The following is a 22,785-nucleotide window of genomic DNA, read 5'->3' as shown; positions in this document are numbered from 1 at the left end:
AAAAGGAACCACAAAGTGTTTGGAACCCCTGGAATCTCATACCACTTGAAGATTGGGGTGGCATGCAACAAATCCAAGGCAACTTCCTGTGTTGCTTCCAGTTGCAAAGAGTGGGTGCTCCTGTGCTTTTTATCACTATATAGAAGAGGAGGTTCCCCCCCCCAGTGCAGCTAATTGGGCAGGATTGAGAAAAGTGAATGTGGTTCTAACCTCTTTTAATTAAACTAACCCCTTTTTTTAAATGACAGGTTAGTCGTCATTGCAATATCCTGTAACAAGGAGTCCCATGCATTAATTGGTGTGCTGCATGAAGAGGCCCTTCCTTTTGAGCATCCTAAACTTGCTGGCCACCCTTTTGTTTGGATGAGTTCTGGAGCTGAGAGAGAGCATGCATTTCTGTTTTTGTTTGAATGACTAAAATAGACTAGACATTAGAATTCCGATCACCCGTCTGCATTCACTGTCTCCAGCATCTCATCTCAGTCTGCTCCTAGAATCCACTGCCTTCATGAATCTAATTGGCCACTATGGTGCACCCCTCCACATTCATCATCATTTTTTTCTAAATGAAAAGGTTTTTCTTTGTAAGGAAGATGCTACAAATGTGCTTTCTGGATCATTAATCTAACAATGTTTGTTAGACAAGATTAACATCCAGTCCAGCTTGTCCAAGCCTTCTAACTACAACAGACAGTTGTCCATGGGAAGCTCATGAGCAAAGCAAGAAGCTGGTGCCTATTGGGACTGGAAGGGTGGGAGGCAGGGATCCCAACAGTAGGTGGTGCCAGACCCAATGAAAGGCAGAGCCAACTCATTTTGGCTTGGTCCCCATCCTCCTCCCTGCTGAGTTCTGCAAGGAGCAGCCCTGAGACAAAGGAAGAGGAAGATATTTGCTTCCACCCCGTGGACTGGTTGTAAGTAACAAGGTGGGGGGGGGTGGAGGCTGGCGAAGGGCAAACCATGCTTGGTACATTCACCCTAATGGGCAAGCCTCCACTGAAGCTGATGGCCTTCCATCCAACATCTTGGAGGTATTTTTGTACCTTCTCTAAGGCTGCAACCCTGGGCACACTTACCAGGACAGGTATGGTGAACTTGTCCTCCCCGCCACAACATTCTGAGACTATAGCTCCCATCATTGCTGGCTATTGACCATGCTGGCTATGGCTGATGGGAGTTGGAGTCCAACCACACCTGAAGTGCCACAGGTTTCCTATCACTGTGCAATTGAAGTCTATGGGATTTGTTTTTGATTAAGCACACAGAGGATCTTGCCACACCTTCTCCTTTTCTGCTATATTGCCCTCCATGGACAGGGTTCTGTCTCCATGGGTTTTAGTGCCTAGACTGCCTTCCAGAACCAAATGGGTTCACATAATTGCTTTCCAGGGATAATGAAGTGTGGTGCCTTCCTCTTCCTCTCCAGGGCTATGTGGTCTGCACCATGTGCCCTGTTTTCTAAACTGCTGGCAGCAGGCCCCATCTCCCTCCTGAAATCCATGCCAACCCAAGGGATTAGCATGGTTTTAGGGAACGGTTTTTCAAATCGGAAATGGGATGCTTTCAAATCGCTCTGCGTCAATCATTTTGCTGTCACTCATGCAGCAGAGGATTAAAATAGCTATGAAGATGATGATCAGGGGGGAGGGTGATCACCTGCTTGGGAAGTAGGGGAGCCACACAGGACCCCCACAAACCAGGGAATCTTTGTCTTTGGTCTGCATAGAAGCAGTCTATCAAAACAATAAGGTGCCTTCAAGATCATAAAGGTTGCTCCATTTTGTTCATGTTCAGTTGATTCACCATGAAGATAATGTTAATCTTTTTTCTGACCCTAACAGTCCCTTAATAGAACTGTTTTGTACCTTTTTGCCAAAAAATGCGTCCTTCTTAGAATGCACATTATATTGTGTCTGGTCCCCCCCCCATTTGCCACCATTGTGTCTATTTGTATTTGCAGGTCCTTAATGCAGGGGATCAGAGGTTGCCCTGAGGATCTGCTGGTTGGTCAGGCCTGTTGGAAAAGGCAACCACTGTGGTTAGAAAATAGTATCCACCAGCAGGTCCAGCAGCAGTTTAGGATGAACTAGCACAGACTAGGATGAACAAGACACCCCATCTCTTGGAAGCAATTGTGTATCTATGCATCTGCAGTGAATGTATTATTGTGGGTTAATTCCTGAAGCAGGTGACACCTATTGATGAGAGCAATTGAGGTTGATTAAGCAGGTTGATGCCATCAAACCTTTCTAAACCTCTTGTGTTCAGAAGATAGGAATTTAAATAGAAGCCAGGGTTTCAAAACACAACAGTCCTTGATCATGGTCTGGTTGGCTTAGATCAGGCATCCCCAAACTGCGGCCCTCCAGATGTTTTGGCCTACAACTCCCATGATCCCTAGCTAACAGAGCCAGTGGTCAGGGATGATGGGAATTGTAGTCCAAAACATCTGGAGGGGCGAAGTTTGGGGACACCTGGCTTAGACGCTTGAGAAAAGCAAGGTGTTCCATGCTCTGGAAGCTGTTGCATCCTGGATCCCTGATTTTAACCTGGGGATTTACTCTGCCCTTGCTGCTTGAGCTCAAGGCTGGCCTGAGATATTTGTATTTTGGATGTGGGGCAGAAAAAAAATAACAACTTCAGAGGAGATATTTTTCTCATGACCACAGCAGGGGAAGGAAGGAGTAAAATGTCCTGTTCCTGCTAGCTGCAATTCCAATAATGAATAACATCACCCCCATCCAGGTGATGCAATTTCTTTCTTTTTTTTAAAAAAAAATGCATATTAGTTTGGCCCTGAGTAGGAAGTCCTTGCTCCAGCATTAATTCACCAAGCTACTAACTCTCAGACTCTGCTCCTCCATTAGGAATATGGGGGTAATAACCTACCTTGGCTCACCTTAAGGGTTGTTCTTCTAAAGATAGCTGAAAAAACATAGGAAATGTGCTTTGAACTCTTTAAGGCTACGTACACACTATATCTTTAAAGCACATTAGAAACACATTCCCTTCCTCAAATAGTTCTGGTCCCTGTGATCCCTAAGGGTTGCTGGGAATCCCAACTCTGCAAGGGGTAAAGGATGCACCCAACCTAAAGCTTTCTCTGCTTGCTAAGCAGCAGCATTGCTATCATGCAAATTCCAGAGGGGCTGCCCTTTGAGTCCGTAGCACCTTAAAGACTAACATTTATTGTGGATTAAGCTTTCATGGATTAGAGCCCACTTAATCAGATGCAAATGCAGCCTAGACCCCCACTGCTCCTGGCCAGGATGCCCATGTGGCAAAACACAGCACGAGAGATCAGTGGAGTATGACAAACAGTGTGCTGTTGTTGTTTCTTTGTTGCTTAGCGTTCTCTGGGAATCTTGTTAGAGAGATGACTCCCCAGCCCTGCCCAGCAACATCTTCCGAAAGGTTTTATGGTTCCACCCAGAACTGGAAATGGGGCTGTAATTTTAATCACTCCATCAATGTTTATTTGTGTAATTTAGAGCAAGGATGCCTCTTCCTCCCATCTGTCCAGGCCATCTGCTCCTTTCGTCACTCCCAAACAGCCCTGGTCTTTGATTGAGATGGTGCAGGAGTTTAGGGAAATGGGGGGGGGGGGGTGTACCTGATTCAGAAAGTAACTGAGTGTTCATCCAAGTACATTTCTCCACTCCCAAGCCTGCCTCTCCCTAGGCCTCTAGCCCTGGCACACACAGTGGCTCAAAGTGAGCAGACCCCTGCCGGGACCCCAAAATGCTACATAATGAGAGAGAGAGCGCAATAGGTGGATGCAATGATAGACCAAGCTGGCCAAAAGTCTACAAATGCCACTGGTCCACACGTTTTGCTTGTCTGCCAACATGAAGCATTTGTCGAACGTTGATAGCCTGAAAGTTGGAGGTGCGGGAAAGAAAGCTCAGGGCGTTTGACATAGGCACCCAATAGCTGGTTATTTCAGAGCTAGTATCATCAAAAGTGCAATACTCTTCAGCTTCATCTCAGACAGGTTCTTCTTTCATGTAGCGCCCCCCCATTAGATGCTCGCTCCCCACTGGGGGGCTGTTCAAAGCCTGCTAGATACAAGTAGTTTTGGTGAGTCTTGGAACTAACAAATCCATAAATTATCAAAACCACTTCTTCAGGAATGAATGCATTAAAGTTTCTAAGTGTTTTTTCTTTTAAAAAAAATGCACATAGAAATGAAAATGGTCACCTAACATGAGTGGCCCTTTGCTGGTCTCAGGGTCCCAAGTAATGATCAGCCCTGCTACCCTCTGGAGGTGGTCCTGGAAAAGGGGTATTGCAGAGGTTGTGCAAGATTCATTGGAGCTTTAGGAACACACAGAGCTGCCTTATTCAGAATGAGACCATTGGTCCAGTATTGTCAACACTGACTGGCAGCAGCTTCCCAGGGTTTCAGACATGGTCTCTCCCAGACCTATGGGGAGACGCTGGGGATTGAACCTGGGACTTTTTGCATGCAAAACAGAAGCTCGGTGTGTCTAACGAGTGTCCCTTTTTGGCTCAGTAGCAGCTGTGGTAGGCAGGGCCCAAAAGTCTGGGATCCAACACAAGTCAATATCCTTCAGCCTCCCACTGCCACCCCACCCCCCACCACTTCCTTTGATGGATATTTGTGGTGCCTTTGTTTGGTTTTCTATGCACATCTGCAGAGCAAAAAGTTACACCAGGGAAAGTGAAGCAACAGCCGACACAGGAAATTTGAGGCAGGGAAGTGACAGCCCCCCAACAGGTCTAGTGGAGACCCCTGATTTCAACAAGCTGAAGAGCACAGGAGACTGCTTCTCACTCATGTTTTAAAGCTCCTGCTATCCAACACACAGAGGGCTATTTTCTCTAGGGCTGCCCTAACACTACCCTTTCACTCATGGTCTGCAAGAAGGCAGGGAAGCTGCGTCTTCCAAGCCTCCCCTGTTGCCCTCTGGCCAGGTCGCTGCTCTTCAAGGAAGTCACAGGGGCTCCCAAAGGCGCTCCCCCCATCATGGCGCTGGGTGGGTGGGGGCATTTTGGACTTTCTGTCCAGACTTCAGCATATCTCTTCGGTGGGGCCAGCTACTACCAAGGAAGGGTGCCTGGGGTGGCGATCTGAAACCGATCTAAAACAGATGTGCGTTTGCTGCCAGGGATGTTGCAATGTCTCTCCGCGGGGGGGTGGGGGTTAACCACCCTCTTCCTCTTCGTTCCCCCATTTTCTCTCCTTTGCAAATGAGGAAATCAAAACATGCAAATCGCTCCCCCCGTCAATCAACCCCCCTCCATGCCAATCAAAGCTCCCCTCTCCGCTTGGGGGGGGGAGTAATTCACGACAGAGTCCTGTAGGCTGGGCGCCTCTTGCGCCCAGTCGGACTGTACCATCCTGGCTCCGAGAAAGAGGGGGGGAGGAGGGTTGCTCCGGGGGGTGGGCGCCGCGGGGGGCAGCTGCATTTGAAGCCGGGCGGGGGGGGGTGGGCGAGAGTAGGGGGCCAAGCAGCTCGTGGCTCGCCAGGCAGAGCTCTGCGGTTGTGGGGCCCGTGGGGAGCCCGACGGGTGGAGCCTGAGGGGGCTCCCCCTTTCTCTTTTCCCACGTTTGCATTTGCTAGAGCCCCGAGGACAACTCCCCCCCCCCGCCCCGCTAAGCCCCGGCAGCAGGCGGGCAGCGCCTCCTCGTCGCCAGCGCCGCGGCTGCTCTGGATGGAGCAGCTGGGAGGAGGAGGAGGAGGAGGAAGCCTGGCGCTGCTGCTGTTACCGCCGCTCGCTTAGGAACCGCCTCAGCCGGAGCCAGCCAGCCAGGGAGCCGCCAGTGCCCGCTCCGTCGCCCAGGTAGGTCGCTCGGGGAGGCGGGCGAAGTTGCAGCCAAACGAACCCGGGAAGGAAGTTGCCATTCCGCCCCCGCCGGGGGCAGAGAGCGGCCGTTTAGGAGATATTGCACCGGGCGGCGGATTGCATTGCATTGCGTTGCACGTGGGGGTGAAAGGAGCCGGGCGCGTCGGGTCCCCTCCCTCCGATGCAGGCTCCTTGCAGTGAACGAGGGAAGCCCTTTGGCGGGGGGGGATTCTCCCCATCTAGGATCGTAACACTCTTCGTGGGAAAAGGGAGAAGGAGCTCTGTCCTGACACGCCTTTCTTCCCAACACGGATCAGCGGTCTTCGTAACAGTTGCTTGCAACTGCGGCCGGGGGTGGGGAGGGGCTGCCTCCTGCACATGATGGGAACTGCATTGGGAGAAGGGGGTCCCCCATCCCGTAGGAAGCCCAAGAGCCCCCCCCCACTCCCCCGAGCGGAGTGCACACATATGTTGCTCCTCAGTTGCAATTCATGGGAGGTGGATTATTTTATTTTTTATATTTTTGCGAGGGGGTGTTGAAGAGGAGAAGGGCTGGGTAGAATGCATATGAAAAACGGGGAGGAATTCATCGTTTCCCTCCCCAGGTTGATTAGAGGCACGCATTGAGTATTTGCCCATGCACTGGTATATGGGGCAGGGGAGCAGGAATGGGGCGGAGTGACGGCATCCCATTTGGATTGCCCCACAACCCCGTGGGAAGGGAGAGGGGCAGGGATTTCTCCATCCAGATGTGTTACGCAGCAGGCAGGCACCCAGCACCAGAAGTTGCTCCTCCAGCCTCTCCATCCAGTGGGGCTATACTTGCCTTTTATCTCTCATCTCCCTTTATTTCTTCATAGAATTGTAGTGTTGGAAGGGACCCTGAGGGTCATCTAGTCCAGCCCCAAGGAGCACCAGCTCTCCTTTCCTGAATCCGAGTGCGACCTTGATAGATTGCAGTGTAGCATTGTCTTGAGCATCCCCCCCAAACTGGAAGGAGTTAGTTCAGTTTCTAACCTAAGCCCCCTTGCTCTGCCCAGTGGCTTACCAATTGCTTACGGTGTATGATTAACTGATAGCTTTCGCTGGCACAAGATGATGTGTTGACTGCTTCTAACTTAGATGGCCTTTTAAAAGAGGGTTCAATCAATATTTCTTTTAAAACAAACTCCCCCAAACCTTTCTATCCCACCTTTCTTCACAATGGACCTCAAAATGGCATGTGTAGAATTCCCAAGGGGTCCCTCCAGGCGCTAAACAGACCCACACCTGTTTGGCTTCAGCAGCTTCCTTTATCACATGCCTCCAGCCCCAGCCCTTTGTTGCTGACTCTTAGCCACAGTTTGAACCCCCCTTGTCCAGAGGCAGTCTATCTGTGAAGATCTGGTGCCAGGAACAAAGAGTAGGGAAACAATCACTTTTGTGCTCTAGAGGCAAGTGTTGGCTGTGAAAAAGGCAAATTCCATGCTAGGGATGATTAGGGAAGAGATCGAAAAATAAAAGTACCAATATCATAATGAGCTTTTGCAAATCTATGGTGCAGCCACAGTTGCAATACTGTGAGCAGTTTTGGTTGCCTAATCTCAAAGGGGATATTGGAGAGCTGGAAAGGGACCACGATCAAGGCAAGAGCTACTTCCCAGCAAGGAAAGGTTACAACGTTTGGAGATTTTCAGTTAGGAAAAAAGTGAATGAGGGTGTGTGTGATAGAGCCGCCTTCCTGAATTTTGCTGCCTGGGACTGATAGGAGTTGTAGTCCAGAGCATCTGGAGTGCACCAGGTTGGAGAAAGCTGTTGTAGAAGAATATAAGATGGTGCATAATGCGGAGAAAATAGGGGCAAGGAGGAGTTGCCACAATTCTAGAACTCAGGATCATTCGGTTAAACTGAATGGAGAGGAAACAGGCAAAATGAAGTACTCCTTCGTGCAGGAAATAGTTGAACTATGGAACTTACTGCCACAAGATGTGATGTCTACCAACTTGGATGGCTTTAAAAGGAAAACAGATGATGAGGAGGATAATGCTATTGGTGGCTGCTAGCTAGTCCCAAGTGGACCCACAGGGACCCAGGTGGCGCTGTGGTTAAACCACTGAGCCTGGGGCTTGCTGATCAGAAGGTCGGCGGATCGAATCCCTGTGATGGGGTGAGCTCCCGTTGCTTGGTCCCAGCTCCTGCCAACCTAGCAATTCAAAAGCACGTCAAAATGCAAGTACGGTAGATAAATAGGAACCGCTACAGCGGGAAGGTAAACGGCGTTTCCATGTGCTGCTCTGGTTTGCCAGAAGCGGCTTTGTCATGCTGGCCACATGACCTGGAAGCTATACGCCGGCTCCCTCGGCCAATAATGCGAGATGAGCGCGCAACCCCAGAGTCGGTCACGACTGGACCTAATGCTCAGGGGTCCCTTTACCTTTACCTTTAGCTAGTCTCAATACTGTTCCCGGGAATCGCAAGTGGAGAGAGTTCCTATTGGGCTCAGGCCCTGCTTGTGGGCTTCCCAGAAAAGGCATCTGGTTGGTTACTGGTAGAATAGAATCCTGTACTGGATGAGTCATTGATCTGATGTAGCAAAGCAGTTGTTGATGTGCTTGTGTTTTATAAGCTGCTGATGCAAATTTTCCGTAAAACTGAAGTAACATCAAAGCTCCCCTCACAAGTGTTTAGGATTCTGTGCAGAATGGTGGTGGATGGGGAAATAGTTAAAGGCTTCCAAAAGTCTCTCTCCTCCCAATATCTATGGGTATATATTTTAAGAGGGAGAAGTAGTCTTGTATGTTCCATTTTTCTAGATGTTTTGTTTTGTTTTTCGCAATAGCTGGCTGTAGGTGGGGGACATTTTTCTGGATGGATGTAGAGATGGATGCTTAAGGATTGAAAGGCCCCTCTCCACCTATGTATGGATACTTTTAACTGCTCTTATTGATAATCTGCAGGCCTCTCTTGGGAAATGCTCTTTTTTGTGGAATTTTTCATTGTAGATGGCAGTGATTGTTTGGTGCAGGGATCTAGCTGGGGTTTTTTGTACTTATGGGTACTTATGCTAGCAATGCACAATTGCAGTTTTTATTAAATCAAGGAGAAAGTAAGGTGACTGTGACTTAAAATGCCCTGGATGAAGGCTGAAAGAATCACAGGTGCTCAATTAGCCTGGCACCTAAAACCTAGTGCTAACACTTAGGCATCAGAAGACAGAGATCCACCCCCCTCCCACCAGCTCTGGATGGTTTGAGCAAAGCAGAAACCACTGAAAATACTTGCCCATGTTGATAACTGCAACTTGATTTACACATCAAGCAGAGTGAAGTGGTTCATTCCAGTGCTAGAATTCTGAAATGTGCCACCGGGCTGCTTGGGAGATGACCCTTTAAAAAAAGGTGTGTTTTTAAATGTTCCATGTTAAAAAAACTAAACTAAAACACCTCCCTGCTTGGAGAAAAGCAGCACATCAAAGAGATGGGTATGCTAACCCTTTCTGCTTGATGAGCTTGCTTTCTACACCAATAGCTTACCAAAATTCTGTCACCTAATTCTGTGTAATGTGTTGAACAACTCTGGATTGTGGACCCAAAGGGCTGGTGTCAAAATAACATTTGGAAGCAAAGGGAAGAATTTGAAGCATATCCATGCAGTTGGTGGAAGGGGTGGGTCTCCAGAAGTGAAGTCATCCCCCCCTTCTCTCTGTGTGTGTATAGTATATGTGCAGTGCTTTTTTTTCTAAAAAAATGTTTAGGGGTACCCTCATTTTGAGTCAAGAAAATCTTTTTGTAGTTCAAGTTGGGAAAAATAAATACAATAAATGGACAAAAGTACAAAGATTCACAAAATGTTTAGGGGCATGTGTATCCCTGCTCTCCCCCCCCCCAAAAAAGATCTCTCTCGTGCTCTCTCTCTCTATATACATACGTATACACACCCACATATACACATGAATGAGATGATGAGACGGGTTATTTATGCAATTTCCCCCATAAATTTCCTGGAATCATACTGGAAAGTTAATAGGATGTGAATAAGCAATTTGGATGACATTTTCCTTTGTGGATGTGCTCAAGGGATTGCGTCAGGAACTCCTCCTGTGAACGCCAAATGTTGCATTGAAACAGACCCAGGACAGTTTTGGGCTTTGGGGAGAGTGTTTCCCTAGATCCTGCAGGAGAGGGCTGTAGCCTCCATGCTCTGATCTGGATGCTTGCATAGACATCTGTCTGATCTTGCAACAAAACACTAAATTAGCTAGACTGTGGCTGCGCTCCAACCAGTCTTTCCTTATGTGTTGGGGTTTTTTTGGGTGTGTGTGTCCATTTTGAGCAAAGGGAATGGGAGTGGTGGTGAACCACATTGCACATTTCCTCTGCTCACCTCTCTTGCTCATTTCTTTTTCTCCACTTCCCCTTGCAACCCTTCTACAGGGTCCGCAAATGGGTTGCGGGGATTGGGGGGCTATGAATGCTTGCAGTAAGGATGACCAAATGATCAAGGACTGCCAGTTCATTGCCTCTCCTGTAGCGAGCAGCCAAGCACACACCCCGTACCGACCTGAAGAAGTATCCCAAAAGGCAAGAAGAGTATTGCTTATCCAGAATCTTTTCTTTTTCCTGCCTGCTCCTCTCTGGGGCCAGTATTGGGCATATTCACATGACCAGTAGAAAGTGTTTAGTATCTGAGATGATGGGGAATGTATGGCTCATGATCTGGAGTCTTGGACTGAGTGGGCATTTTGTTGCCAATTGCTGTTAAGCTCTCTTGATTGAGTTATTTCTTTTTCAGTGCCTCAACCTCCTTCCTGTATCTCATCTTCTTTGGGTGAGTATTGGATTGTCATTAAATGTGGTGTGTCCTGTAGAGCTGAGGGAAGTTGATCTTGGGCAGTTCCAAAATGGAACATCACCCAAAATCCTTAATGGGGTGTTATCAAGGGTAAAGGTGGATAAATGTAAGGTAATGTGTTTGGGTTCCTGGGGTCTCAGAAATATGACCTGTCATTCAACTTTATTTATCAACATTGCCTATTGCAACTTTCACTATGTGACCAAGAGACCTAGAAACTTTTAACAAAAATGAAAGCTGAGATTCTCAGGATTCTTTGTGCCTTGCTCAAATATGGAAGTGCGAGGGAAGTTGTAGAAAGGAGACCTTGCAGAGAGGAAGGAAGGAAATTCTTCCTGTTCAATCCCAACTGACAGGCTTCCAGCACAGCTTACTAAGAGAAGACCACAATTGTACAATAAAGCTTGGGGGTGGTATGGCTATGGTACAAGGTAGAGCAGATAAAATTGCAGCACTTAGAGAGGTAAAAAATTGATCAACCTAAGATGAATAAACTAAAGGTTTATGAAATAAAAGTGTCTTTCCCTGTGGAGAATATTCCAGAGTCAGGAGGCCACACCTGAAAAGGCCCTACTGATAAGAAATGTTTTCTTCATCTAACCCCAATCAACCAGCCGGGGATGATGGGATTTGTAGTCCTAAACATCTAGAAGGCGCCAGATTGAGGAAGACTAGTCTAAAACAATGGCAACTAAGTTTCATTATGATCCCCAGAAAGTTTTAGAACAGAGCGGTGATTGCTTCTGGAACCTGCTAGTCTCCTGACAAGTGCAATTTACATAATGTCTGAGTTGTCAGCACATAGAAAATGGAATGTTGTGCTGTCCATCATTAGGCAGGCACTTCCCATGAAAGTGGATTCAGTTATTTATGAAGCAGCAGAGGTGTTGTGTTCTGAGTTGTCTGCCCACTAGGTGGTGCCATCCATCCAGCACTGGGTTCTAGAGCAGAAAGGCCAAAATTCCTTAAGATTAGCTGGAGAGAGCTGAGAGTGGCATCCTTACAGACAGAACACAGCAGCAGCAACAACAACAGTATTAGTGGTGGTGGTTGTAGTAGTAGTAGTAGTAGTTTGGATCCTTGCTACGTTAGGAATTCATTGCTCCATCCATTCAGAATCACGAACGTCTTCCTTGATCTTTTTTTAAAGTCCAGATTATTGAGACTATAATTCCAGGGATAGTCTGCTGGAAGGGGTTAGTAAAATATGAATGAACCATCTCTCTCTCTCCCCTTCTGTCTCTCCATGATCTTCTCTTTTGCTTTGCTGAAAATAAATTTCTGCTCAAAAGGGAGCTGACCCACTTCTGCTAAAGCTTCCAACAAAAACAATTCTCAAGCCGCGTTCTTCCAGGGTGGGGCTCCGAGTGTGGGGGAGCCTTGTCTAAAGGATGGCCCCCTCCACATGTGATGAAAGAAACCCTTCTCCCCTGGCAAAACCATGAGGGAGGCCAGGTATAAAGGAGGAGCAGGCTTCGTTGCTCCTTCCAATGTTTGCAAGGAGGAGGGATCTTGGCAGATCCTGTCTTCCACACCCTAATCCTGAAAGGCTGCCCCTGCGAAAAATCCCCTATGGTCATGGCCACCAGAAAGACTTTGGCTTCATAAATCAGATCCCTGTTTTGTGCAAGCAAAGGCCCCACACATCCCTGCTGCTGGATATGCTCAGCATTTCCAAGTCTGTATTTCTGCTTTGAATATATATATTTAAGCTTGGGTTGTGAATGGGAGAGAGGATGTGAGCTTTCTCATGCAGGTAAAGCATGCACACGTCCAAAGACAAACTTTTGCATTTAAATGACCCCTCCAGTGTACAGAGTACCTCATTATTTTGGAGTGTGAGCAACCAGGAATGAAAAATGCAGGCCCATCCCTGTGCAAGGCCAGGGAAAGGAAAACCATTTCAGGTTGTTGAGTCTTGTAAGAACAACAGAAAATCCCTGCTGGATCAGACCAAAGCCCATCTAGCCCAAGCTCCTATCTCCATCAGTGGCCAGTTGAATGTCTCCAGGAGCACACTAACAGTGTGAAGGCGGCAGCCGCCCACTCTTGTCTCTCCCAGTATCTCACATTCAGAAATAGAGCACCTCTGAACACAGAAGTTCCATTTAGCTGTCGAGGCTCATAGTTGCTGCTCTGTGGACCCATTCCATGTATGCATTTGTCCAAGGAGAACCACGCCTTTGGGAGGCGCTGCCTTTGCTCAGTGGCAGAATGCACATGGAAGGGTCTCGATTCAGGCCATGGCAGGATCTCAGCCAGCAGGAAGACCCATCTGTGCCTGAGACCCTCAAGAATCCCTGTCAGGCAGGCAGACTCGGTGGACTTGTACATTTGCAGCTATTCTTCTGTTGGTGTGTTTTAAGGAGGCATCTTGTGATAGCAAGCTAATAAGTCTCTTGTGGGAAGCGCTCCCTTTTTACAGTCCTGCTGCTTGTGCGCAGGAGACTGGATACTGGGGTGGTGCATCTTCTCCTGAGGATCTGTTGTGCCACTTTTAATTCTGACAAGGTGGGCTGCCCTTGAACCCTACGTGTGGACTTCCTGTGTGTACACGCATGGGTCTTCTGCACACAGTGCTGAAATGGGTGGTCACCTTTGGGTGTGACTTAAGTTGAGCCACACCTCCATCCTTCCTGAAGATGCTGTGACTGATTGCAGCTCTCTGGGTAAGCCGACCGATCACTGTTCAGCAGCTTAGAATGTCATTTCCTGGCATCTCTGGTTACAAGGCACACAGGCCTGGGAATGGTCGCCAGGTGAGATTTTAGAGCAGCCTTCATTCACCTGGTGCCCTTCAAATGTTTTGGACTACATTTTTTTCAGTCTCAGCCAACCCATCCAGGATCTTGGGGTCCTGGTGAAAAACTCAGTGAACGTGGCAATCTAGTGTGTAGCTGCTACAAAAGGGCAAAGGGCAAAGGTGCCCTTATCTATGCTGTTGCCATACTTGAAATACTGTTCTCAGCTTTTGTCCCTCCATTGTAGATCTAGGGAATGACAACCGAAATGATCAAGGGGGCTGAGACAATTCTCCTTTGATGAGTTTTCAGCGTTGCTGGTTTGGGAGCTTTTGAGTTTAGGAAATGGGGGACTTTGTAAAGTGATACATAGAGTGGAGAAAGCGGTTGGGAACATGTTAAGAACATAAAAAGAGTCTTCTGGATCAGCCCAGCATCCTTTTCTCACAGAGGCCAGCCGGATGCTTTTGGGATACCCACAAGCAGAACATGAGCGCAAGAGGCTCCCCTTCCCGGTGGCTTCCAGAAACTGGTATTCCGAATCATTAGTACCTCTGGCTGTGGAGGCAGAGCTTAGCCCTTGCGGCTAGTAGCCATTGGTAGCCTTCTGCTCCAAGTTTTACTCCCTCTTTCACGGTGGTGAACTCCGGGCCATCATGCAATGGGAGCAAATCTGGGCAGTTAAAAGGAAATACTTCTTCACACAGCACACGGGGAAACGGTGAGGTTTGTTTTCACAATTTTTTGTCATATTAGACCATCGAAAAGAGATTATTCAAAAGAATGGAGCATCAGGCTGCCTCTGGTTACTAGTTGTGATGGTTGTGTACCACATCCAGGGTCAGAGACAGTGTGCCTCTGAAGACTAGTTGCTAGGAGGATGTTGCAGTTGTGCTCATGCCTTGCTTATGGTAGGCTTTCCAGAGGCATCTCGTTGGCCACTGGGATGCTGGACTGAATGGTCCTTGATCTGATCCAGCAGGGGCTCTCTTCTACAGAACGGAGGGGAAGAATATGCCTTTTTATCCACTGTATGTATTTAGTTATAACGGTTAGTTAGTTGTCCTTCCCTTTCTCCAAGTTTGCTCAGGGTAGGGTGCACAGATTTCTCCCGCCCCAAAATGTTTGTTCTTGCACAAGAACCCTGGGAGCTTGGTCAGGCTAAGTCACATGGTGGGGATTTGAACATGGACCCTCCCCAGTGTTTGTCTGACACCAGCCAGTTCACCACACTGGTCGCTCGGCAATGGAAGGAAGCAAAGGCAGCCCCTTCTTCCTCTGACTCCATTCATTTGTGGTGACAGTTGGGGAGACCAACAAGGAAGGAACAGAGGCATCAGGATAGAGCCAGTGTGGCGCAATGGTTAGAGTGTTGGACTAGAACCTGGGAGACCAGGGTCCAAATCCCTGCTCAGCCAGGAAGCTCGCCGGGTGACCTTGGGCCAGTCACTGCCTCTTAGCCTAGCCTACCTCACAGAGTTGTTGTGGGGATTAAATGAGGAGGCGGGGAACCATATACACCACTTGGAGCTCATTGGAGAAAAAGGTGCGATATAAATGCAGTAAATAGGGTATGAACAGGATCCCTTCCAAGCAAAGCCGACTGGTGGTGTATGGTTGTTACGAGTGCCTCTTCTGCTCTGGCCCCTCTGCTTGGGAATCAAGTGGATTCCATTCCTCGTTAGATAAGGGATTCTGGTTTCTCACCTTGCCCGCAAACAGACACAGCTTTCCACTTCAAGGTCCCCTTAAGTGAAACCTTTCCATCTGAAGGGAAGTATCACTGCCACTAAGAGCAGTTTAAAAATGCATCAAGTCAGCCACAGCCATATGACAAGGAAAGGAAAAAAAACCCACAAGGAAATGTCCACCCACACACAGAAGCCAGGGTGGGGCATGCTATAATTTTTTCCTGCCTGTGGAAAGCAGTGGAAGAAAAAGGAGAAGCCCAAAGCGGTGGTCGGCTTAAAAATGAAGAGAGAGAAAATGTAACTCCAGCATCTCAGCTCAGTCATACATTCTATCTCATCCATTCCAATGGGATTTGAATGTTTCTAAGACCTTTCAGAGCTTCTGGTGTATTCCTAGGAATGCTAGAAGGTTGAAACTGTCAGACTGGGAAGAAATAAAGACTCTGTGCAAACTCCTCCCTTTTTCTCCCCTGCCCACCATGTGAATACAAAGGAGTGTCAAAGGCGTAGAGTCCTGTGTTTGCAAAAAGGGTCACTCTTAGCATGGATAAGGAGGAGGAACCCTTAGCCAGAAATTTCATGGTGGTGGTGCAGAATCGCTGGGAACTATTGACAGATAGCCTGATTCATTGATATGAAATTTTATAAGGAATTTGGAAGGAGTGCCCTGTGCTTTCCACTCGTTGACTAGAATACTGGAAAATGGATTTCTTAACCACAGAACTGGGCGGATTAGAACATGGCCTGTTTCCTTATATGTAAATGTGCGAATATAAGACGTGACTTTTGTTTTTTAAATATTCAGGGAATTTATTTATTAAAAATATTTATATACCGCCATATCATAAATATATATATATATCACAACGATTTACAGCAATATAAAAATATGGAACGATACAGTTCCAAGAACAAACGGAGTTAAAATAATTTAAAACCAAAAGAATTTAAACAAACATCAGTAGAAGAGGCCTAGAAATATATCTGTGAGGCAGGCCAGTTCTAGGTTTAAGGGGGCACTGAGGAAAGTCCCTCTTGGGGTGTCCCCTCTGCTACGGAGGGGAATTTGAAGTTGCTTCTGGTAGGCAGTAGCAGCACGAGGCAGCTGGGCCCAAGAGCCCTTTATACCGTATTTCCCATAATGCCCTAGGGCAACATTCGAGGGCCATCTTGGGACATTTAATGGGGCCTAGGTTGTTTGGAGTTCTGGGCTGGAAAAATTATCTGAAGGTGGTAGAGAACAAGGGCAGGCATACATAGCAGGCCAAGGTGGCTGCTGGCTCTGGGTTTTCCAGTAACCATAGGCAGCCCAATGGTGAAGGCAGCTCTAGCAGTTGCCGAGGGAATCCTTCACCAACCTGGTGCCCTCCAGCTGTTAGTTCAAAACAGCTCCATGGCAGCCTTGCTGAGTGGGGCAACAGGAGTTATAGTCGAACACAGATGGAGTGTGTGGGGTCTGGCATAACCTCCCTCATAGGATAGTTGGGCAGGGGGAGTTAGTTCTTTGGAGAAAGGGCAAGGCTGAAAACCCAGCTAGATGAACTAACAAATAGATGAATCATCCCCATTCTCCATGGTGAGTTTGCAGGCTCCTTGCAGCTGTTGTAACATCCCATCCATTATCAAAATGGGGCTTTCTCCATCCTGGAGTAGTGCTTAGTTTGGAAACTGTTTTGTGTCCAGGAGGTGTCCTCTCCTCCCCTCCTCTCTGGTCTAAATATATTTTCGCTTTTAGAAGGAAGCTGCTGGGCAATGTGCTGGGGCCTGACCATCCAAATGGCGCCCTTTTTCTTCTGGGCCGGAACACGGACCCAGCCTAATTGCATCCGTGCTGTCATTCTCCTTGTGCAGCTGAGCTTGTATGAAAAATTGCGCAGCTGCGGCTGCTGTAAGAAATAGATTGTGGGGAAATGAATCCGGTCTTGAGAGCTTTCTTTTTTCCTTCCCCAAAAGGCAGGCTTATCTGATAGCTTCAAATCAGAGATCCGGTTTGAGCAGGGGTGGAAATAAAATGTGCTCTTGTATAGCTTTTTCTTTCTTTATTTCTTATCACCCTCGGCTGATAAGCCAGTAGGTGAGAGAACAGGCTATGTTTTTGCAGAGAGACAGTCGCTGCTTATTTGTACTGAGTTGCAGCCTCTTTTGTTCCAAGCAGCGTACAAATGTAATGAAAGAGCAAGGTTTAATTTCTGCAAAGAAAGACTCCAGGGGATCAGTGCTGTGTGGAAGCTTCTTGCAAAGCTGACCTCTAAGCCAAGGGTGTGAGTGTGTGGGTGTGTTGCATCTTTTGGATTAAGCTGTGGTATGCATTGTGCACTTTGCACATGATCAGAGATGCTGTCTTCATTATTTCTTCTTCACGTTTATTCTAAGGTTGAGCTGTGGGTCAAATTAAGCTCAGTGACAGAGACTGCAAGCTTTTGGGGCAGAAAGATAACATTAAAGGCAAGGTGAGGGGGGAGGCTGGGAGAAGGAACAGCATTGAAATGGGAGGTCCAGAGACATGTATCAGGAATGTGGAGGCCTTTTAATTCAGGACTGCTGCTTTGGTGATGGGAGAAACCTATTCCCTGAGATTCATGGTGCCCTCTTTGAATAGCGTCCATATACTCGGGTTACAAACACTTCGGGTTACAGACTCCGCTAACCTGGAAGTAGTACCTCGGGTTAAGAACTTTACCTCAGGATGAGAACAGAAATCATGCGGTGGCAGCACAGCGGCAGCCAGAGACCCCATTAGCTAAAGTGGTACCTCAGGTTAAGAATGGTTTCAGGTTAAGAATGGACCTCCGGAACGAATTAAGTACATAACCAGAGGTACCACTGTATGTAGCGAGCCAGAATCTATTAATTTGTGAGCAATTACTAGTCTCCTCCCCCGGACACTGAGGTCCAGCACCGAGGGCCTTCTGGCGGTTCCCTCGGCAGAGGGCCTTCTCGGTAGTGACACCCACCCTGTGGAATGCCCTCCCACCAGAGGTCAAAGAGAACAACAATTACCAGACCTTTAGACGGCATCTCAAGGCAGCCCTGTTTAGGGAAGCTTTTAATGTTTGATGGATTTCTGTATTTTAATATTTTGTTGGAAGCCGCCCAGAGTGGCTGGGGTAACCTGGCCAGATGGGCGGGGTATAAATAATAAATTATTATTATTATTATTATTATTATTATTATTATTATTCTCAGTCTTTGCATAGCTGCCAAGTCTCCCGTTTTCCGTGGGAAACCCACAGATTTTAATCCGTTTCCTGCTGTTATCCCGAATAGAAAAAAATCCCGGAAATCCCCCGGATTTCCTACCTGCCAGGGAGGCTCCATTTCGGATGCTGCTCTGCCCATGTCTGGGCACTGGAAATCAGGCAGAGCGGCACCGGAAGTTGCTTCTACGCATGTCTGGACATGCGTAGAAGCGTCTTCTGGTGCTGCGCCGGTGCTGATCCTGCATTTTTCAGTGGGAGACTTGGCAGCTATGAGTCTTTGTCAACCTGGTACCTTCCTGATATCGTGGACTACAGGCTGGGGCTGATGGGAGTTGTAGTCTGGGATATCTGGAGGGCACCTGGTTGATGAAGACTTGTTCTAGAGGCACAGTTGGAAAACACTTTCCCATTCACACACTTCCCTGCCCCCTCTTCCTGCTAGTAATATGCAGACCTTTCATGAGGTCTCTATGGGCCTTTCCACACAATGGCTGTGTTCAAAAACCTTGGTAGACCACAGTTTGTGGAAACCAAGCCTTATGAGGAACGGTGGATGGGCTGGGTATATTTAGCCTGGTAAAGAGGAGACTGAGAGGATTATGATAGCCACCATATAGCCACCAAATATCTAAAGGGCTGTCACATAGAAGATGGAGCAGGTCTGTTTTCTCCTGCTCTGGATGGTAGGACACAAACCAATGGATTCAAGTTACAAGAAAGGAGATTCCGACTAAACATTAGGATGACCTTTCTGACAGTAAGAGCCATTTGACACTGGAAGGGACTCCCACAGGAAGTTATGCACTCTCCTTCATTGGAGTTTTTAAAGCAGAGGTTGTACAGCCATCTGTCATGGATGCTTTAGTTGAGATTCCTGCTTTGCAGGGGGTTGGACTAGATGACCTCAGGGTCCCTTCCAACTCTACAATTATATGATTCCCATGAACACAGAGGTTGCTCCTGCATCACTCCTAGCATGAGCAGCAAACCACAGATCCCTCACGTAATGTTGCATCCAAACTGCAAATTAGCTCAAACAAACCACTTCTGGGAACAAACCTTGTGGATCAAAACAAACTGCATTCCCCATTTCAGACAGAACGGTGTTAAGTGTGGGATGGTGACTTGTTGTTCCCACTGGCTGGTGGGGAAGGGCATAACTGGACCAGTCTTTGTCTGCTCAGTAAACCATTAACTTTAGCAATGAGCTGTGAAACACCACAGGGATAGTGTATACAAGAATAAAAATGAGATGAGTAAAAACAGATAAACTTCCACGGACCATGACTTCCATCTGGCAGGTAGGTACCTGGTCTGAGCCACTGTACAATAAACCTCTGGCACATGTGGCACCACAAAGGGAGTCTCCCTGGATGATTGCCGGGAATGGGCAAGTAAGGAGGGAGCAAGGTGATACTGCAGAGAGCCTGGTCCCAAATTGTTTAGGGATTTATAACCTTAAATTTGGCCCAGGAGCGTTCCTGCAGCACTGGTGTTAACTGTGGTATCCCTTGATGTGGGAATGCAACCAACGAGGCAGAATGTGATCTGGCAACCATTTTGTAGTTGTTGCAAGTTCCTTGTTGATGACATCTGTGGAGTACTTTGTGCACACATCGGGGTTGGGAAGTTTTAGTATTTGCAGGACGATGATGATTTACCGTGTTTCCCCCTTTTTAAGACACCGTCTTATAACTTTTTTTACTCAAAAAAACAGACGGTGTCTTATTTTCAGGGGATGTCTTGTACCTTAAGGCCTCCTCGGAAGGGCCAGGCCACTGGCTCGGAGTGCTGCTGGGCGCTCTGCGCGGCACCGAGGCGGCAGGCTGCTGGCTCGGCGCTCCGCCCAGCGCTGCTGGGCGCTCCGGGCGCTCGGCGCTGCAGACCGCCGCTTCCGGCGGCGGGGGGCAGGCCTCGGGCAGCTCTCCCCCCAAAAGAAGAGGCCAGGCGCTGCAGAGCCCTCTGAGCGCTCGGCGCTTCGGAGCGCTCCGCTCTGCAGCCGCCGGCCTCAGGCAGCCAAACAAAAAGAGAAGAGGCCAGGCGCTGCAGGGCGCTCCAAGCGCTCGGCGCTTCGGAGTGCTCCGCTCTGCAGCCGCCGGTTCCGGCGGCGGGGCGGCAGGCCTCGGGCAGCTCCTCCCACCCCCCAAAAAAGAAGAGGCCAGGCGCTGCAGGGCGCTCCGAGCGCTCGGTGCTTCGGAGCGCTCCGCTCTGCAGCCGCCGGTTACAGCAGCGGGGCGGCAGGCCTCAGGCAGCTCCCCCCCCCCCCGCAAAAGAAGAAGCCAGGCGCTGCAGGGCGCTCCGAGCGCTCGCTGCTTCGGAGCGCTCCGCTCTGCAGCCGCCAGTTCCGGTGGCGGGGCGGCAGGCCTCGGGCAGCCCAAAGAAAAGAAAAGAAGAGGCCAGGCGCTGCAGGGCGCTCCATGCGTTCACTGCAGCAACAGCAGCCGGTTCCAGGCCCCTCTGGCTGGCTGGGGCGCTCGGCGGTCTCGCATGGAGGTATGTCTTATTTTCGGGGGGTGTCTTAGATTTCACTAATGCTAAAAAATGCTGCCATGGCTTACTTTCTGACTACGTCTTAAAAAAGGGGAAACACGGTATGTATGTATTGAATTTATATCCCACCTTTCCTCCAAGAAGCTCAAGGTGGCATAGTACATGGTCCCCCACCACCCTCATTTCATCCTCACTACAAACCCGTGAGGTTGGTGAGGCTGAGAAGATTGCAAATGAGCCACAAAGACTGGATTAGAAGGCATAAACTTTACTGAGCCACGTGTTGCTTCCCAACTGTATACAAAATGGAAAATCGGGTCCTCCCTAACAAGAGGGCATGTGTTGAAGTGCGACCTGGCAACCAGACCCTGTGTTGTGGGTGGGAACGTTTGCATGGCCACAACACCCTATTGGAGGTCCCTCGATCTTGGGTGCAATTGGGCCAATGGGATGCCAGTCAAATCAATCGAGGGACCTCTATTTAAGCCCATGCACATGTCCCTGAGCTTCCTCTTTCAGGCTCAGTGCATCGGAACACCCGCCCACCTCTCCCTATATTTAGGGCTTGCGCGTGACCTTGCTATGCCGTCATGTGTCGCCTGTCGTTGGAACAGGGGCACGGCAAGAATTTTCCCCACTTGGCTGATTGGCTGGCGCCATTTGGGTTTCGCCTGCTGTGTAGCAAATCGTCACAACTTGTAAGGTTGCGGATAGGCTCTGGTTCAGGTGATAGGGGTGGCAGGATGCCCTAGCCATCCGTATGCATTGGGTATTTCGCTAAAGGAATCCACGGATTCATGGTTGGTCTTCCCTGTGAGGGGTTGTGCCTGGAGCCTGAGTCCAGGGGACATCTGGGTGAAGGTCTAGCAGGGCTCCTGCTTGCCACTGTCCCAGGTGTTCACCCGAGGCTGGCTTATGGTTGGTGCCCAGGGTCAGCGCTACCTGCAAGGGTGCAGGGAGCTAGTCGAACCAGAGTCTATGCAACCACTCACTTGATTGTAATCAATAAAGTTGTGGCCTAAATTCTGCCAAAAACCAAACCAAAAATTTGATTCTTGTCTGAATTTATTTCGGGGGGTGGTTAAAAGGTCTACACACACAACTAGTCAGATCTTAACTTCCTTTCCCTGCTGGTGCCACCCAGAACTGATTCCCCCCCATACTGACATTTCTAAATCACTTCAGTTCCTGTTCATGTTACAGAGGTAACCTTGCAGTGTGTGTCCATGAATGGAGGAGGGATCAGGCACAATGCTATTTGTCCCAGGGCAGATTCCCAAAATGGTGAGTCACTCACCTTTGCTGCTGCTTATAACTTTGGGGGGGATGTATCTTGATAGGCAAGGCCTCCCTTGACCGTAACACCTGCCATTGCTACATCCATAGCTTGGAATTTAGTTGACTGATGTCTAAGTGGCAGCAAAGCCCTTTTCCCCAAATTTGGTTAGCGCAGCTGCTGCGCCCCTCTATGGAGATGCATGGCACACCAGTTATCCCTGCTTTGGTCACCTCTAGGTTGTAGTTCTGTAATCTGTCATGGGTGGGGCTGCTTTAAAAAAAAAAGCTCTGCTGACCAATAACAACAATAATAATAATAATAATAATAATAATAATAATTTATTTGTACCCCGCCCATCTGGCTGGGTTTCCCCAGCCACTCTGGGCGGCTTCCAACAAAAATTTAAAATACATTAAAATGTCACACATTAAAAACTTCCCTGAACAGGGCTGCCTTCATATGTCTTCTAAATGTCAGGTAGTTATTTATCTCTTTGACATCTGATGGGAGGGCGTTCCACAGGGTGGGTGCCACTACCGAGAAGGCCCTCTGCCTGGTTCCCTGTAGCTTTGCTTCTCGCAGTGAGGGAACCTAGAATATTTACTGTATTCATTTCTTTTGTGGCATTGTTAGGTCACCCACCCACCAAGTCCTATGGGCAGGTTACTGATTTCAACAAATGCAGACAGACAGAGAGAGAGAGAAACAATATCAATGAATTATTAATACCATGTTTAATAATA

The 22,785-nt window shown here is 48.4% G+C and overlaps 1 protein-coding gene across 1 annotated transcript in view; it reads left to right on the top strand.

The window, feature by feature from the left end:
• Positions 1–5,673: 5,673 nt before the first annotated feature.
• Positions 5,674–22,785, top strand: part of HPCA (hippocalcin) — a 27,505-nt gene continuing 10,393 nt past the window's right edge. Inside the window, exons 1-2 of the mRNA XM_035119533.2 lie at positions 5,674–5,808; positions 10,582–10,617. The gene's annotated coding sequence lies outside the window, so the exon portion shown is untranslated. The remainder of the gene's footprint in view (positions 5,809–10,581; positions 10,618–22,785) is intronic.

This window comes from Zootoca vivipara, chromosome 6 (assembly GCF_963506605.1).
Source record: "Zootoca vivipara chromosome 6, rZooViv1.1, whole genome shotgun sequence".
Classification (NCBI taxonomy): Eukaryota; Metazoa; Chordata; class Lepidosauria; order Squamata; family Lacertidae; genus Zootoca; species Zootoca vivipara.
This window is presented reverse-complemented; position numbering and strand designations above follow the sequence as displayed.